Source organism: Amblyomma mixtum, chromosome 5 (assembly GCF_055824585.1).
Source record: "Amblyomma mixtum isolate Tamu chromosome 5, ASM5582458v1, whole genome shotgun sequence".
In the NCBI taxonomy this organism is placed as follows: domain Eukaryota; kingdom Metazoa; phylum Arthropoda; class Arachnida; order Ixodida; family Ixodidae; genus Amblyomma; species Amblyomma mixtum.
The window spans coordinates 198,257,861-198,268,808 of NC_143016.1; the positions used below are offsets into that span (position 1 = coordinate 198,257,861).

The 10,948-nt window shown below is 45.5% G+C and overlaps 1 long non-coding RNA gene across 1 annotated transcript; it reads left to right on the forward strand.

The window, feature by feature from the left end:
• The first annotated feature begins 2,388 nt into the window (after window positions 1-2,388).
• Window positions 2,389-6,373, forward strand: LOC149345391 (uncharacterized). Its single transcript, XR_016283287.1, has 4 exons — window positions 2,389-2,675; window positions 3,064-3,132; window positions 3,647-3,711; window positions 6,238-6,373. It is a non-coding gene; the product is annotated as an uncharacterized LOC149345391 (long non-coding RNA).
• Window positions 6,374-10,948: the final 4,575 nt, after the last annotated feature.

A 10,948-nucleotide genomic window follows, 5' to 3' on the forward strand; every position in this document is an offset into this window, starting at 1 on the left:
GACCCTCGATGATCTCAGAGGCTATTCCTACGAGCGGCCGACGCCAACGAGCGCAGTCAACAGTTTGTATTAATAGAAACAGCCTCTTCTGAACAGTGCAGTACCGCGCTTGTAACTGGCGTTGACAGAATCGGCGGGAAACGTGAGACCCACGAGCCTGCTCGTGAGATACTGCGATTAATTATGGGGGCGCAGGTTTACAAGACACCGCACCAAGGTGTTATGCTTGCCGGTTTCGATTCATACGCCTTTAGAGCTTCAGCTAGAGTAACTTCCGAAAATATCAGCAGGTGATTCTCAATCCACTAAGCGCCCCACATTGTCGCTTTATTGATATCCTTTAACCTGTGCATACGTTAGCAAAAAGCACGATGTTATAAAGTGCAGGCATGCCGGATGAACAGCATATGCCGTTCGCTGCAAGAGCTAAGGCAGAACTTGCAAGACTAAAGATATTGACAAACCTTTAATTTCCTCATAATGAAAGGCACACGACTCGCCGGCCGGTGGCTGCGTGATTGCAGCACGAATAAATGTATTACAGCTGCTATAATATTCAACATTTCTTTAAAATGTGCCCACTTGTTATGCTTCGTCCGTTTTTCCTCTTCGTCGATGCTGCGTCGACCACCGAACGTGAACAGCGTCGTCTGCTAGCGCGCGCTGCACGACGGGATTGCACCGCGCTCCACCGTCGGTCTCCACGGTGGCGCGGTGGCGCGCACGCGTGTCGTGCTCGTGCCACCCGAATGTACGGCACTGCACGAGTGGCATCCAGCCGAACGTAGGGCACCGCACGAGTGCGCAGAAAACGCCACGAGTGCCGTCAGCCGAAGACACCATATGATATTGTCCATTAATTGTTTTCCCTGAGTGTTCCGACAATAATTCTTGCATGCAAGTGAACAATGGAGAAATTGTCTTACTGTACACCATCATTCTTTATTCAACTTTTATTGCTTTCTCTATGGGGCCTATTTAGTTGCACAGCCAGTGTAAATATCTTGCAGTACTTTCGCATATGCCTCTTCTGCACCTTGGTTCCGCAACGTCTTGATGACTGCTGGTTAACAGTTAGCTTTCTCAAAATATATGACTGCTATATAAAGGGGTTGGTTTCACTGCATCTCTCTACCAGCCGGTTGATAGTGCAGACATGATCTATTGTCAAGCAGTGTTGTGCGGTACATGGCTACAAACCGTGGCATCCTACAAGAACGGTTTGCTCAACGTGCTCTCTTCACCTTCAAGCCTCGTCTCTCAAGTTCTGGGATGCAACCCGGGCACCATACTGCAAGAGGCAAGTACCTCAATACATTGACAACAGCAGTGCAATATTGGAATGCTTCCATGTAAATCTGGGCTACCACGACGGGCAGTAAAAGACGCAAAATATCAAGCGCCAACAACTACTCAATTCATGCAGGCAAAGCAAAAACGGCCACACGATTGCAAAGAACGAGAGAGGTGCCTCTTTTTTTTTTTGCTGCAATCCATAAACTGCATAAGTTTAGCATATTGGGTAGCGGTCAGACCAGATATGTGCAGTGCTTCAACGCTAAACAGGCATCGTAGAATGATTCCTTCGGTGAACCCGCTGCATAGGCGCGACCAAAATGCAGAGCACACTTCGACATGCTAACTCTTCTCATGCGTTCCGCAGTCTGCTTTCAGCACTCGCGCCAGCTACGGCGGCCGCACTGGTGCTTGAATGAAGAATGATAACACGTAAGGAATTCAAGTTTGAATAACATAAGCAGTTACTAGGAATAAGCAGTGCAAACGCATCGCAAAGTTGTCAGCATGCCACCCAAGGATTTTTTACGTTCCCAGTCAACCACGGATATCCGTGGTATATCCGAGTAAGGTCCGAATCTCCAGTGCCAGGCTGGGATGTCCATAGGGCATGCCTACGTATGTCCATATTCGGATATACGCATCGGAGATTCTGTGTATGTACGAGGGACGTTCGTTTTTGGATGGCTGGCGGACATCCGCCGGCGGATGTCCGAGGAGTATCCGTAAACATCCCTCTTGGGATGTGAGCTTACATGACATATATAATTTGTTTTCCCTCAGACGAACATTTTAAAACAAATTCTATTTTGCCAATGCCAAAATTCACACAATCACATTTCTACCACCAACTAGTTTAATATTCAGATTGATTAAGATCACTCAACTATGGTGTTGATGTTAAAGGACCAGAATTAAACGAATCGCTTGGCTTTCTGGCGCCAGTGCTCATAATTAACGCCCTTTTATCCTGCAGCACTCCTTCGAGGTAACCGAGGCATGTAGCCATGCATGCTGCCTTCCATGAAAACAAACCCTAATAAACTCCTACCAGGGGCCGCGGCAGAGCGGTAAGCCTAAAAGTCAACCCAATCCAATCTATCAGCCAACAGCCAAGCCAATATTTGTGGCGCGATGGTCTCGTTGGTTTTCGTCGCGTGGTGCTCCTTTCGACCTTTACTTTTGCTGCAATGTGCGGTTTGTTCGCTCTGTGGTTGCTTGGCTGTGCTACAAATGTGTTGTGTCATCTACGCGCTCGAAAAGACGTTCGTTTGATTCTGAGGCTCTCGTGAAAAAGCTCCGGTGTCGCCTGACCCCTTGCCGAGACATGCTTTGTTGCTTTGGATGAAAGAAGCGGCCATGGTGTTAACACTTGCGAGGTAAGTAACTGTGCTTGAAAATTACTTTCAGGGTGTTGCTGTGGGATGACTAAACCGCATTAACGCAGTTGTACTCTGTTGCGCTACTTGTTTGCCACGGAGTGGAAGTTGCAAGCACTATGCATTAGCTGCCGCAAACGTGTTTCTCGTGTTTGTGAAAAAAAGTTGACCTACGTTTCTCATCAAAGGAGGTGATTCGTTGCCACCCCTGCAGAATTCTGCCATGGATGGAGACGGTGTGTAGTTGCATGGTGTGAATCTTAAGGCAGTTGCGCGTAGGTTCATAATTACGATGAAACAGAATGCACGAAAAGCATAGTGCCAGGACGGTGTTAGTTTTTCAGTGCTTCGCGACTTAGTTTTTCTTACTTTTCTGTTGCCTTTGCAGTGTGGATGTGGCCCGGCTACCGAGTGTATTGGTGCCTACATTAATTATGCCAAGCCGTGGAAAGCACAGGTAGGTTGAAAATGTCATATAAAAGTTGTGCATACTTCCATAGCTTATTAATTTATTTATTAGGCTTGCCAAATGGAAGTCTCCAACCATCCACTCACTACACAGTACTTTGCACTGTGCAGTAGCATTGTTTAGGAAAGCTTAACTGTTGTGTTAAATTTGCGAGCTTCAGTCACATTTTTCACTTACTTCCCAATCACTGAGTGCAATGAGCTCTTGCAGTGCTTTGGTATAACTTTGCCAAACATGTTATGCCCACAGGGCTCAATGCTGAGCCAGATAGCAGGACCATATATGGCACCCCTAGAGCCACATGTTCCTGGATTGTGACCAGACCTCTCTTCCTTACTCCTGTGCAGCTGTGGATCATCAAATATGCTGTCAGTGCCCTGATGCGTGATTCATCAGTGAACCCTGTGGGCATTGTAGTTTCGACAGAGATTGTGTTTTGCTGCATCATTGACAACGTGCAGTATAAGGTGCTCTCTCATACTTTATTTTCTTGTCCATACAGTGTGGATGTGACTGACCTAAGCTAGCAGCTATATAGTACCTGCAGCTTACAGCAGCAACCTTCAGGTAAGTTTGAACTACAGTGCAAGTTTGACCCTGTCACATAATGGATACTTTCCTTCTGTTTTCTCTGTGCAGCGGAGGGTATCTAGCTATACTGCAGTGTACTTGTACAATAATGGATAAAAATTTGTGGTATGAGAGTTCTTTGTGAAACATTTTCTCTGTGCTGTTAGCCAGAGCAATTTAATCAAAAGCCTAGAACCAGGAGGGGACATGGATACTCGATCTTATTGAACAAATTTCAGCTGACTGCCTGGCGAGGCAATGCAAAAATAAATATTTTCGGAAAATCGACATCCAGCAAACTTTTCTCTATGAGTGTACCTTGTGCCCAACCTAAGTCATTAGCTAGCTTGCAACGATGTGGTAAGGATCCCTACTCTTGCACTTGAATTTTTTTGACCATCAGTGTGGAAGTGACTGCCTGTGGGAGTAGCTGTGGTGTCTTGCAATGTAAAAGACAAAAGAGCTACTACTGGGGCGAGTTGGAAATACATACTTGAAGGAATTGGTGAGCGCTATAGAAACACTGAAAAGGGACAAACGCACAGGACGAAGCGCTTTCTAACTACTGTTTAATCTCAGAAGAAACATGACTATATACACACATTTGACGACAAGAATGAAGGAAAAACAGGTAAAAACTACGTGCGCTTACAACAGCCGAAGATTACTGTTCTTGAGGGAGGTTAATTCTGTTCCCCCTAACATCACTGAAGGGGAGCTGACGCATTGCTTATCTGGAGCAATGTGCATTGCAAAAGCTTCGATAATTTCTTGTTCCCGTCTGTTTCTAGCCCTACCTATTACTTTGGTGTTTTTTAGCAAGGGTATGCATTTATAGTGTGCGAAATGAGGTGCCAGATTCCCGGACTTTGCAAGTTCACTTGATCTTTCGTGTTCCCGGAGCCTCTTGTTAAGGCATCTTCCCGTTTGCCCTGCGTAAGTTTGTTGGCAGCTGAGGGGAATGCTGTAAATGACGTTTTCGTCACACTTTACATAGGTGTTTTCGTGTTTGGTGTTGCACCCAGGTTTCTTTTTGTGGTCTTCATTCTCGTTGACCTTTTTACACATTCCAATGAGCTTATTGGGAGCTGAAGAAACCACCTGTACTCCGTACTTGTTAGCTGTCCTCCTTATTCTGTGGGAGATATTGTGAACCTACGGTATCACGGCAGGGCGTCCCTCGTAGCTCATTTTCTTAGTTTTGTGGGACCCAGTAACTTCTCTTAGTAAGCTTTCAGCAATGCCGCAAAGTAACTGCTCCGGATAACCGCTCTCCTTCAATTGGGAGACCTGTTGGTCTACGCTCTGAATTATCGAGTGGGGGCAAGATTTTCTTATAGCTGGTTTCAGGCAAGACGTAGCTACAGCTCGCTTTACAATTCTGGAATGACTGATAATTCACAGCGTAGACCAACAGGTCTCCCGATTGAAGGAGAGCGGTTACCCGTAGCAGTTACTTTGCTGTACTGCTGAAAGCTTACTAAGAGAAGTTACTTGGTCCCACAAAACTAAGAAAACGAGCTACGAGGGACGCCCTGCCGTGATGCCGTATGTTCACAATATCTCCCACAGAATAAGGAGGACAGCTAACAAGTACGGAGTCCAGGTGGTTTCTTCAGCTCCCAATAAGCTCATTGGAATGTGTAAAAAGGTCAACGAGAATGAAGACCACAAAAAGAAACCTGGGTGCAACACTAAACACGAAAACACCTATGTAAAGTGTGACGAAAACGTCATTTGCAGCATTCCCCTCAGCTGCCAACAAACTTACGCAGGGCAAACGGGAAGATGCCTTAACAAGAGGCTCCGGGAACACGAAAGATCAAGTGAACAACTTGCAAAGTCCGGGAATCTGGCACCTCATTTCGCACACTGTAAATGCATACCCTTGCTAAAGAACACCAAAGTAATAGGTAGGGCTAGAAACTGACGGGAACGAGAAATTATCGAAAATTTTGCTATGCACGTTGCTCCAGATAAGCAATGCGTCAGCTCCCCTTCAGTGATGTTAGGGGGAACAGAATTAACCTACCTCAAGAATAGTAATCTTCGGCTGTTGTAAGCTCGCATAGTTTTTACCTGTTTTTCCTTCATTCTTGTCAGCGCGTGTGTTCCTCCCTCGTGTGTATGATATGAAGTCAAATGTGTGTATTTAGTCATGTTTCTTCTGAGATTAAACAGTTGTCCTGTGTGTTTATCCCTTTTCCGTGTTTTTATAGCGCTCACCAATTCCTTCAAGCTTGCAATGTACGCGCATTTTTCATGAACTGGTACAAAGCTTTGCAGTCGGGCATTTGTTTTTGCAGTTTTTTTTGGAAAAGCAAAATATTTTGTATTGCAAGAAATATTCTCACCTCTGTTGCTTACAACTTACTAGTTGTTCAAGATGTAAACATGCTTTCGGAGCGGCAGATGACTAATTTACTTGGCACGGTGGACTTACTGCATACAACTGAATGGTGTCTGTCAAATTCGCTTGCTTTAATGACATATTCTGAACTTAATGTTTACTGTTTTCTGCAGAAGACGTCCCCGGCTTGTCTACAAATTCATCATGGTCTGTACAGTATCCTTCCTGCTGCTGTGTATGGCCGGCTTGATGAATTCCTCATGAAGACTGAAGACGGCATTTATGTCATAATAAAATCATCCCGACTGATATGCTTTGCCATTTTGGTCTATTGCTTTACAGATTCATGCAGATTACATACAGCAAGGTGTATGTCCGATTTCAGACACTCTGCGGGCTTTTAATAAGCCCAGTGGCCCTGGGAGGTGCACTGATTGGTGGTTGTAGTTCTGGCTTGCCTCATAATGGTGAAGAATGCATTACCTGCAAATATCCTCAAAAGATCCGCCGGCGGATATCCGAGATGGATATCTGTCGGCAGTCTAAATAATTATATTTGTACCTCCGTCGGAGGTCCGTGCGAGAGCCGTTGGACGTCGGCGGATCTCCCACGGATATCCGTATATCCAGTAAAGGACATACCTCGGACGTCCACTGAATGTACACTGGTTGATTGGGTTCTACATCACTCACGTTGACAGCCGCCACCACCGTCATCACAATCGCTCGCATTCCATCCTCTCGGTGCTCTAATCCTGAGCCACCAGCTGGGTAACAGTAGACACACTCGCTCAATACTCGCAAAGTCCATGACAGCTTTTGCTCTTAACCAGAGCAGTTAATGCAAATAAAACTCGGCGCCGCTACTGCTCCGCCATATTTGAATTCGTTTACCGGATTTGTGCTATTCGGTCGTTCCAGCGACGGTGGCGGCGCCACGCGGCCTCTTCGGGAAGCAGAAAGCCGGTGATCGCTCCTCGCGGCGCATGCGATCGCAGTGGTTTGGAGTGTGAAAATACGCGTCAAAAACGAGAACAATCTGCTATTCTACGGTGTGCGAACATTCGAAAAATCAGACATGTTGTTTCTGCCAACACGTAAAGAGTGCAAAAAGCAGTGAATAAGTGCGTTCGGCAGGCTGACAAGGCGTTTCAGCCGCATGACCAGTGTGTTCCTCAGCGACGTACTTAGTTGACGCCAGGACACCGCCTCCGCCACTGCATTCCTGTTTAGAGATGCATGAAAGCAGTGCAATGCTTAAACGCCGAGCTGATGGGAAGTATATTGGTTATAATTTCAGGCGGACGTTTGCAGCAAACGAAGATTTTTCATCAATTTGAGACAGAAATGGTAATGGCACTACAGCAAGACGTACACAAGAAAGACTGCCACAGGACATGCGCTACGTTTGTCTCAAATAATGCACCATCTAGCCCCAATTGACGTTCTTCTAAATTTTTCGTCAAACTTCTGTCCATTCAGTTCTGGATTGAACACGGCGTTCTCGCCGCAACGTGACTGCGAAATGGCGATATAAATGGCAAGAATTTCACAATGGTTTCTTCGTTTTTCGAATATAATGCAGAAAGTGTGCTAAATAATCGGAAACGTTTCTTCACAACTGTCGTCTGCTCACTCGAACGCAGCGCTTTTTATTCCTCTTGTCGAAAACAGATTCGAGCGCAAGAATCGGCCGTTCCGTTAAGCTTAACTTTTTCGCTACCGCGCCATAGGCGATCGTTCGCATATGATCGATTCAAATCGCCCGCGCAAAAAAGCTAATTTTGGAGCGTTGTGGACGTGCTCCGCCATCTAGTTAGCGAGCTCAACAACTGCTCTTTCGATTGCAGCCTTGGTTTCAGTGTTTTGACATGAGGGGGCGCCGTGAAAAATAAAACTTTGAACGGCCGCAGCACCGTCAGCCGGAGAAAATGGCGTCCGCGTCGCCGCGCGCTCCTCGGAAGCGAAAGCTGACACCGAGCACGTCGGCCGGTTTCGGTTTCGTTTTTTGCGACGAAAGCAGCGGTTATTAGTCGGGCAACAATGTACAAACGTTGGATTGCGGTTTCGGCAGCGAGACTTCGCCTCGGGAGCCTGGAACGTCAGCGCGTACTTGCATGTAAGTTCTGTTTTCGTTCGCTGTGTGTTTTCTGCGGTGCATACGGTTTGTAATTGATGACAGTGGTTTATTTTTGTGCTTCAGGGTCTTGACAACGTATGGCGAAGACAGTTTGCCAAATGCTCAAGGTCGCGTCGCGTTTTTCAACCAAGACGATAGCTAGGTGTCCATATCGGCACATCGCTGCGGAGCGGCGCTCGGAGATTCGCTCGAGTTGTCGACTTTTTTTTGATGCTCTTCACGGCGGAAATGATGAAGATCGTGTGCGGAAACACTAATAAGTATGCATGGATGAAGATTTTCAGCAAATTCGGCGTGACGGCTCATGGGAAGACGTGAATCTGTTGGAGATTCTGATGTTCATTGGAATCATCATATACATTGGAATTGTTGACCTGCCACGACTGTATTTCTACTGAAATACCAGAATAATTTATTCTGGCCCTCTGCCATCAAAAATCATTTCTCAAAATTGGTTTTTCGCTTTTTTTTGTTTTTGTTTTTTTGCACGTAACGGACCCGGATGATTCAGTGGCGGCAGCTTCTATTGGCAACACTTGAAAAGTGTCCTGGCTTTTGAACCACATCGATAAAACTTATTTCATCGATCCTGATGTTTTAGAGCTTGCCTAAAATGCCAAATTTTATCAGCTGGCTTTCAGGGAGCAGCTCATTCAAGAAATCTTCAGGTATGATGAGGGAAAAGAAGTCCACGCCCCCAATCCTCTCATAGAATCCATTCAACACCAACCGAAAAGAATGAAAAAAAGAAGAAACTACAAGCTCGACTATCAGAGAACAAGGGAGGAACAAAGATAAAACCTTATGTGAAGCACTTGTCAGTCTACCTCTACTTCACATCTTCACCTCTGACTGCTCTTCACAGTGGCACCACAGTCATGACCCCTGACTTGACAAGCCATGAAAAGTGCAGTAAATTTTTCTCATACCTGAAACTGTGAATAATGACAGCTATAAACATGTGCAACAGTTTGTATATTCCAGTTTTCCTCTAATCAAGTTCGGGCTTAGTGCAGCTGGTAATTTTTGTTTTTGCTATTTACTTTTTTTGTGTTTTTAGCAAATTTCACAAATAAATGTTCATTTACTTTTGCACACACAACTCTGGTGTTTGTTTCATTCAGAAGTGTAACTAATAAGCTACAATTTCATGCATTGCAATATGTGCTGGGTGTATTAGTTCTTGAGAAAAAAAAAATTCTTTCAGTACGCTCCAAATCGTGCATTTTTCCGCGGTAGCGAAAGAGTTAAACGGCCGTCTGGCTGCAGCTTCGAACAACAGTATACACTGCATTTTCTATTACCGTATATGTGAAGAAAGGACGCTGCAGATAAACTACAGTCGGATACAACTCGATCTGAAGGGAAGCTCCGCCCACATTCAGGACCGCTGAACGGACGAAAGTGTCGGCCCAAGGATGTCGATGTATCTGGCTTGTTTGATACAGCCAAGCAATGAAAAGCTGATTTTATTCACAGCTGTAATTGGTAAGTGAAATAGTACAGTACGCCGCGGACTGTGGCCAGTGCTACTAACTGCTTTTTTTTTTTAATTGTGTCCTTAAATATCAGCGCGAAATAAACACACATACCGCATTTATGCGTGTAAGGGCCGCACTCATGTAGGCACCAAATATAGCGTCAGACGGTCTGGGCCATTACAGTAGCTACTTCAGACAATAGCTTAAAAACTGGACTGTCGAATTTCGCTTTCGGATTAGCGCCGAAAACAACCAAAACTGCGAATAACAGTTGGGTCCTTACTCGCGTATAGATGGTAATCGCAGCACAGAAACGTGCCGAAAGAAAAAAAAAGTTAAAGCACGAAAAAATTAGTTCAAAGTGTTTGTCCCACTTTACTGTGCAGAGTTTGGTTCATGTGTCAACGCCGACGAAGTTCTTGCTGCACTAGGGAACTAGCAATTCCAAGCTCATATGGAAATTTATTTCTAGCCTGTAATGCTCCCAAACACTAGCATGAGCTTTTATTATTGTCTGAAAATGTCTTACGGGTGCTTACCTAGGCGCTAAACCTCGCACGAAAACGCCACTACGTCAAGAAGGCGCTTTGCTTCTACTATGCGCACGCCATGTCAGCGGCGCGATCACCGCCTCGTCCGCCATGTCGTACTGCCGCCGCGCCACCTATAGGAGCTGCAATGGTCGAATAGTGCCTAGTATATTCTAGGCACTATATTTGTGCTAGGCTTGTGGCCAGTCTTGACCCTCGATGGATACAGGCTCGTAAATTCGCAACGCGGAAGTACATTTTTTCTTTACAGTGATTCCGAAACTGCCTTATTTTATTGAACAGCACAACTCTGAAGGCGCACTGCAAGGTTTTTTTTTTTTTGCATTTTTCCACTGAGATACGCTGGTTGTTGCCTTTACTACCTTTACCTATGAATGAAAGTGATCCTTGCGAGGCGATATAGAAAAAAAAATTTTTTTCCCCATATTCTTCCTGAGCGATGCAGCGTTGGCCCGTCAGGTTGATGCCAATTTTACAGGTCTAAATTATCAGCTAGTGCTTTTGCGCACCTCGAATTCTGCAATACTGTGGTCCTGCTACCTCCACGTCATTTTGGTAATAAGACTGCCGAAAAACAAAAAGCAGATTTATGCAGCTGGTGCCGTTCATAAAGCTCATTTACAGAAAATCACTGCTGGTTCCGACGTGACACGCTATGTCGCTGCGTAAAATGAGACGCGACGAGGCCGGCAAGGAGGGACGAGGCGTAGCC